The following is an 8,760-nucleotide window of genomic DNA, read 5'->3' on the forward strand; positions in this document are numbered from 1 at the left end:
GTAGCCAGGGTCACTACCGACTGCGCTAGACACGTTTTCATAAAAAAATCCAAAGTTTAACGAAATTCGCATTATTTGTAGACACAGTATATGGATTATATGGTATCTCTTGACAAGGAACGCCGAAATATTTTTTTTTGTTTATCACACAAATATTTAAATGCCCGACTGGGATTAGAACCCAGGAGTCCCAGCCTGGACCTTCGGCTTAGCAGGTAGGGCCTCTACCGACTGCGCTAGGCCGATTTTTAAGCCCCGACGCAAAAACGACGGGGTGTTATAAGTTTGACGTGTCTGTCTGTCTGTCTGTCTGTCTGTTTGTCTGTCTGTCTGTGTGTGTGTCTGTCTGTGGCATCGTAGCTCCCGAACGGATAAACCGATTTAGATTTAGATTTTTTTGTTTGAAAGCTGAGTTAGTCGGGAGTGTTCTTAGCTATGTTTCATGAAAATCGGTCCACTATCTCGCGGTCGGGGGTTTTTCAAAATTTTAATTTTGTAGTTATTATCGAAAATCCAACTTTTTGTGAAAGAAATTTGCGTTATTTTTGTAGACACAGTATCTCTAGGCCAGGAACGCCACGAATACATTTTCCTTATCCACGAAAGGATGAGCAACAATGGCACTTCCACCACCCGCCGCGCTTCCTCGCCATTAGCTCGCAAAACAAGTCAAGAAAATGCTTCCAATGTAACACTTTAAGTTCTCGCGCTTTGTACACATATTTAAAGTCACACACAGGTCGAACGCGATTAATTAACATTATTTTGTCTACCCCGAACATTTATATAAATTAATATCGGGTAGTTTTGTGTTGTTTACATCTCCGGTGACACTTTGCTGGGACGTCAGTCTTCCGCGACCACGGCCAGTGCAACCTGGCCGAAACGTTGGGAAAAAAGGTAAAAATAATGTTAATTAATCGCGTTCGACCTGTGTGTGACTTTAAATATGCTTCCAATGTGTTATATTTTTCGTAGAATACCGGTTCCTTCATTGTTTTGTGAAACTAGCAGTCTCTACCAATTTACAGATGCTCTCGGTAAGTGTTGCGTGCCTCCTGGAACCGCCAGGTTTGTCTCGAACCGATGGCAAACGTCCCGACGGGCTGACGCTGGTTCCTTGGCAGAGAGGGCGGTGTCTTATATGGGATGCAACGTGTGTGAGTACATTTGCTGCATCCCATATCAGACACACAGTTAAGACGGCAGGCTCAGCAGCAGAGACTGCCGCCAAAAACAAACGCCTGAAGTACTCTGCCTTGGAAGCCACTTATGACTTCGTGCCCTTCGCGGTTGAGACAGCCGGGCTCTGGGGAAGGGAGGCGCGTGAACTCTTCCGAGAGATCGGAAAGCGCCTCAGGGAGAAAAAAAAAGATCCCCGTTCTGAGTCATGGCTTGTCCAACAGGTCTCCATCGCCATACAGCGGGGTAACGCTGCTAGCGTGATGGGGATCTTTGGACCCGGCATGGCCCAAACGTACGCACGTGTCATGCTATTTCAGTCTTCAACACGTACAAGACGTTTTAAAATATAATATATTAAATATAATATAATATATTTTAAAACGTTATACATTTAAAAACGTTAATAACACGGAAAATTGGCATTCATTTTATCACAGAGGATCGAGTATTATAGAGAGTTACTGTCAAAGTAAAATGTGTAATCACAGTGCATAGACTGCCATCTCTCGACACAAGCTTAAAACTTTTGAACCTCAGTTTTGACAATTTGGTTAAAATGTCAAATATTAATATTAGCGCCATCTAGCCGAGCGTTCCCCAAAGGTGTAAGACCATCTAGGCCACAGTACATTTTTCTCTATGGCTTTGAGATACGTTTTTCTTAGACTTTATCCGTCTATACGGAGTTAAAAATGTTTTTGATTTTATTTATTTATTTATTTATTTATTTATTAGTAAAAACATGTTTACATGACATTACAGTAAAACCAATGCGTCACGAAACTTAGATAACATAAAAGAAAAAAACAGTTTGTAAGAACATGAAAATTGATTTGGGCGATGACGTAACTGCGTGGCTCCGTTGCGTCGTTTGCCCCGGTGTAGGATTCGGAAAATTGCCCCGGAACCGCCGAAAAACCACACCTTTCGGCCAGAAGTCTGCGCTCGCGATGGTGTCCTGCAGTGGCATTTTATGGAGATAAAGAACAAGGATTCATGGTTACAACTTACTAGAACCTTATACAATTTACTTACCAAACTGGAACGCGAACGGGTTGAAACTGTCAGTTGCTCGTTACTACCTACATAATATTTATTTTTGTACAACTAAATTATAAAATTTCAAATACATAAATAAAACCTCGTAAAAATACGCGAGAGCTTAGTGTACCTACCTAATCGATGCATTCTAACGTTTGATATCCAACTACCGAGCTTGCAATAGAATGCATTGATGTGTAAAACAACAGAGCAGCGATCATGAATGCCCATAGTACCTATAGGGAGCGCTGATGCAAAATGTGGTGCAAGCAGTCAGCTGTGTTGCACACTGTAATCACTTTGTTTAGTGATGTTGAAAATTAACTGTGATCGAGCGGCTCAAGCACCAGCTCTGTAGCATATTATGCTTCCAATTGTATCACTTATCAACGTGGATAAGACATCTGTCACTCACACACTGACATCCTTGCCAGAACGTGACGGATGCTTTATCCACGTAGATTAAGTGATAAAATTGGAAGCAAAATAGCCGCGCTGCACTGTATATATAAGCACTCTGCTTAGTGGTCCTGAAAATCAGTGTGATTCAGATGTTCCACTCATACGCATACTTTGTTTAATATTTAGGTGAATTTATTACTAAAGATTTAGTTTTTTGCTTCTCAATGCAAAATTTGTCTGACTATTGGTGTGTTTACAGATTGCACAAGGGGTATTTTAAACGACAAATTCTATCAGATTTATGACGTTTACTTAACATGTGCAAAGTCTACCCTACCTATCTAACTTGGGCCTATGCTCTTGCACGTTACTTATTGAAAATCATTGAGACAATAGACTACTAGACTCTTATCGAATTTGGCACAAGAAATGATTGTTTCCTGTAGTATTTGACATAAGAAACCAATTTTTATAAATTTTGGGTATTAAAAGTGTATGGTGGCTACGTATTTTAACTTTGGCCACCGAAAACGCTGTCAGACTTGTAGTGACGTCATAGAACCTAACTTAACTTAATGTCGAGTCAATCACTGACATGATGAACTTTATGCCTCATTAGACTTATATTATGATTGGGATATAGACCGCGATCACCTTTTTGATTTTTGTCGAGCTCCCGATATTTCGACGCAGTTGCATGCATCATGATCACGGAAAACTGATGAAGGCGGGTGAATGTTAAAGTTGCATAGACAGCGCGCGATCTACCCTCCTTCGTGCACGTCGGCTGCGTTCATCGCATTCGCACTCGATGGTCTGTCCAAACACACTACACTCACAGTGTCACTACGTTTGTTCAATTCTGACTTCACCGGTTTTTTACGCAAACAAATCACTGGATTCCATACATTAGATAGTTTGAAGCCATCCTCACGATTGACATTTTTATATTTGTGAATCTCAATGGCTTCTCTTACCAATCTCGGTATGTAGTGGCGTTCCGTCGAAATTACCTTAGGACTATGCATCTCGATCCAATCCCGTTCCCGGTCAATATAAGTCTAATGAAAATAACCGTGAATCATTCAAAACTTTTATGCCTCATAACTTAAATAGAAAATTTTGAGTTCAATTCGATTTACGTCATGCGCAGACAATCTGTAGATTAACATGGCTAATGATGTTTTTGCCTAATTAAGTTAAAGTAAACTTTATAAATGTTTTTTATGTTTTTCAAGTCGTAATAAAATATGGTAGTATTTTTTTCGGTTAATTGGACAGTAATAAATAATATAAAATAGACTTTAAATAATTCTATAATTTTTAAGAAAAAAAAACCGCCTTCCTTTGGGGTTCTGGTGATAAATACTTTCAAATGTTGGATTATGTTATCAATTCGTCTGTATATTTTTTAATGTTTGTTATTCGATATCTCCGTCATTTCTGAACCAATTTTAAAATCTGGATGATTTTGAAGTACTTACAGTTGAGAATGATTATCAGAACGGAACTCTAACCAGGGGCGGCTCACTCTTCATCAGCAGTTCCACTGCACCAAATGTCACTGTTCTGGACGTAAGTGCATGCTGTTCTTATAAAAATACCAAAGTCACTATAAGTGTGCCGTTCAGATTTGAGGAGTTCCGTTCTGACCATCATCAGCAATTCCACTGCACCAAATATCACTGTTCTGGACGTAAGTGCATGCTGTTCTTATAAAAATACCAAAGTCACTATAAGTATGCCGTTCAGATTTGAGGAGTTCCATTCTGACCATCATCAGGAGTTCCACTGCACCAAATGTCACTGTTTCGTACGTAAATGCATGCTGTTCCTTTAAAAACACAAAAATCACCATATGTATGCCTTTCAGATTTGAGGAGTTCCCTCGATTTCTCCAGGATCCCATCATCAGAACTGGGTTCTGAGAAAAATGGGACCAATCTGTATACATATACATTCAATCAAAATCGGTCTAGTAACGACGGAGATATCGAGGAACAAACATTAAAAAAAAAGAAAAAAAAAAACATACAGACGACTTGATAACCCCTTCCTTTGAGATTTGGAAGGCGGTTAAAAAGAGTCAAGTAGCCTATTCTAAAACCAAACTGGGTAACATTTCTCTGTCAAAAGAAAAGTAAACTCAGCGATAAAGACTTGCGCGACTTTTGTAAAAAAATCTTATGTTATCCAGTCGAGAGAAATACCTAACAAATCGCTCACCAATCAGTTATAATTGGTAAATAATCCCGTATTGGTCATCAAGTTAATGGTCGACCTCGGCGTGGCATTTGGCAGCTACAAATGGTCCTAATGGATCTAATGCTCTTATCCGATAATCCTCACGCGGGCCGATTGGTCGTTTACAGTGTTTGCACTTGCATGGTTTCATTTGATTGAGGTAAGCTTGATAGATTAAGGGTCACTTGCACCAAACCGTTTGTCACAGATTTAAAATATAGTTTTATTGAATTCCAGATTATATTTATTTCTTTTATAATCAACTTTTGGAATGAGTGAGTATGAGTATGAGTTAACTTTTATGTAAAAGTCGACTCCATGGTTCTCTAACGTCTTACCATGCTACGAAATATCCGAAGCCTGTTGATATGTGGGTTAACTGTGGTTGATGCAATTGGCCCTAAATAGTAAACAAATAAACCCCCTGAACCCCACATATACGTCGATCTTGTTTGCAGGAGACTGGATGCAACAAGTTGGGTCGTAACTAGTAACATAACTGGATATATGTATCTATTAAACTTCGTTTAACTTGGTATGGTCGCTCTAAGTCCGTTTTCACATCTCCGATCCGATATCGGATGTCGTAAGGATTTCAATGGAAAAAATCCAAAATGTAATGTACAGGATATCGGACCGACATCCGATATCGGATCGGATAATGTGAAAACTAACTCAGTAGCTTTATTTTTCACGGTCTGAGTCAGTACTACTGACTCAGTAGTTTCATATTTACACATTTTCCAGTTTTTTTTTGTCTAACGTTAGTCTTATAGAAAAATACTTTACTACAGAGAGTCAGAGAAAAAAAAATACATTTTTAAATTGATCTGTATCATATTATATATCTGTATTACTTATATACGATAGTACTCTTTATTATACTGTGATATTATCTATATCTAAAATTTGACGTTTTCAGGCGATCGATTTTTGAATTTCGAATGCACGAATTCGTCGTTCTAAATTCTGTGGAAAACGACGTAATTAATGCTATTTTTGAAAAAGGACGGCTAGTAATTTTAAAACTAGTAATGACCACTCGTTTTCGATTCTGTTAGTAGAATTTAAATCGCTAGTAGTGGAGATATTATTGAACGAATTTCACGAAATCGAATGGCCGAGATTCGAGATTCAAAAATCGTTCCCCAGTTTCGAATCGGCCCTTTAATAACAAGGCCTTTCATCGCCAGGGTGGCTAGCCGAATGGCACAATCGCTCACGAAACGCTCACGAAACGAAGCGCTAGTAGATATCTATCTCTATCGCGCTTGCGTATTGGCGCGACAGAGCCAGCGGCGTATCGCTTTCGTTTGGCGTCGGAGAAATGCCATTCGGCTACGGGGCCAGTTCTACCATAGATCACCCAGTGGCCGCGACGGGTGGTCCGGCAGATTATACATAAATATTAATTGTAGGGATGAACTTACTAGTTTGTAGTTCAGTTGATTTATTATCCATTTCTATTTGAATTTAATTGATGCTTGAGTGTTTCAACTGCCTAAATTACGGCATAGTTGCCAAAATTGCGAGTTGTGATACTGATAGATAACTGGCAATTCCAAGCAATGTACCGATATAATATGAGTAATATCATTGTCCAACTAGGGAATAAATAAAATTATTTTGTATTACCATTGTCATTTTGCAGGTAAAATATAGTAGTATCTATAATATATTTAAGCCTCCGCCATACATAAAGCGTTTTAATAGCGTAGCGTTAGCGGAGCGCAATGATAGCGATGCGCCGGCGGAACGCTGGCGTTCCGCTCGCAATCCGCGCGCATTCCGCTCGCAATCCGCGCTCATTAGTTCCCGCCGGCGTCCGCTGGGCGCAACGCCAGCGTTCGTCCGACGCACCGCTATCGTTGCGCTCCGCTGACGCTCCGCTACCGCTTCGCCTACGCTATCAAAACGCGCATGTGTGGCCGAGCTTTAAGTTTGTAAATGTGAAGTTCATTGTAAATAAATGACCTTTAAGACGCTACAGGAGCGAAAATGCTAAAATGGAAAGATTCCTCTTTCGATTTGGGAATTCTAGTGTAATATACTAGTGTCATTAACTAGATTTATCGAAAAATAATCGTCCATTAAGAACAACTCAGTTAAAAGATATTGCGAAAAAATCTTTAAAATCGAGGTTCCGCTCACGACTGCTTCCTCCTTCAAAACTTAATCAATCGAAACGCAATTTGAGAATCTGAATAACAATGAGGAATGAAATAATCTGTGTCGGACCGTTTAGTTTTTTTGGCTAATTGTTACCAATCTTGAGTATCACACCTTTTTTGCGCCATAATGAAAAAGGCCCTGTTTGAAAATTTTTGATTGGCTAGCGTCTTTAAAAAAAAGATATCAAAAAAATCAAAATGGTCCGACACAGATAAAAATAATATATAATAATCTGTGTTGAAAAAATCATTGCTCCATCTTCAAAAACGAGGGAGAAAATAGTTGAGAGCGTTTGTATGGAGAATTGACCCCTCCTGTATCGTCTTAAAATATCTATGGCTTCACACAAAACGGATACTTTAACGCTTATTCAAGTTAGGAAGTATGTAGCTTTTACTATAGATAGATGATTTTACTATAGATAAATGCGATTGATATAAAAGCTACGAGGGAAATGCTACGCGCTACAACGGTAGGTAATTCAGAGCCAGTGAGTGCTACGTTACGAATCTTTACAAATGAAATGACCGATGTTGACTTGTATCCTGTTCAATACGATTCAGCCTACTTACATAAGTAAGTAATAGTAATCATTGGGCAGAGCTTTAGCATAGGTCTATAATTTGACTCGGGATTTTATTTTGTATTCTGTTCTGGCTGTAGTCAACAAAAAAATATAGAATAGTAAGTCAAAGAAGAGACATTAAGTTGGCATCAGTTTCGATAGTCTCAGTGGAAATGTCATTTTAGCCCGGCTAGCTCAGTCGGTAGATCATGAGACTCTTAATATCAGGATCGTGGGTTAGGGCCCCACGTTGGGCGCCACTTTGTAAATATCAGTAATAATTGGGTTCACACTCACCGGGTCGCGCAGGGTTAGTCAATGAGCTCCATTAAGAATTACCTCTTTGCTCTCTTGTTGCATAAATAGATTTTTTGTAAACCCACAAAAGCAAGAAATAACTGAACATGGATATGAAATAACTGTTTAATCTCGACTGGGGGGTAAATGTAACTGGTCCATTTTTTCCATGTTTTACTATGTTTGCATTATTAAATAGAGTGTCCACCGGTTATATATGGTAGGCGTGTTTAGTGGATACACGTAGAACACAATAATGGAAAAAACGGATTAGTTCCAATGGACCCCAGAATAGAAATACTACGGGCTCCACATATATTCTGAAATAAGCCATGTCACATATCTCCATGCTCGTTAGCCTAGTGCTTTAGACGCAGGCCTTAATGGCATGCCTAAGACGCCGTCTAATGAATCTTCCATGTCACGACAATGTGCTTTCTATGACAGGTTAGTAAGGTGTCATTTCGTGTGGCGGTGGCTGGAGCGTCGGGAACAATGGGTGTCTCGTCGGGTTATTAATAAAAGTGGTCAGGGGTGAAGGGATTAGAATTTGAATTTTTGTATATTGAATGGTTTAATAGGTTATTTCATTAGGACGTTGCAACAGACTATTCGGATTTTAAGACAAAACAATGAAAGAAGCTAAACTTTCGTGAGTTGCATTAAAATAGTGAAAAAAATAGTTACTTTCGTATATTTTTAGTTTCGTAAGTTTCCAATCAGTTGGTGATTCTTCGACAGGCATGACTCGATTGCTCGCAGCGGCTAAATGTCTACACTCCATGCACTCTTTGAACATTGCTTTATAACTATCAGAAAATTGTCAAATCTTGAACTAGTTTTAAATGACATTT

The sequence above is a fragment of the Leguminivora glycinivorella genome, unplaced genomic scaffold (assembly GCF_023078275.1).
Source record: "Leguminivora glycinivorella isolate SPB_JAAS2020 unplaced genomic scaffold, LegGlyc_1.1 Scaffold8, whole genome shotgun sequence".
Classification (NCBI taxonomy): Eukaryota; Metazoa; Arthropoda; class Insecta; order Lepidoptera; family Tortricidae; genus Leguminivora; species Leguminivora glycinivorella.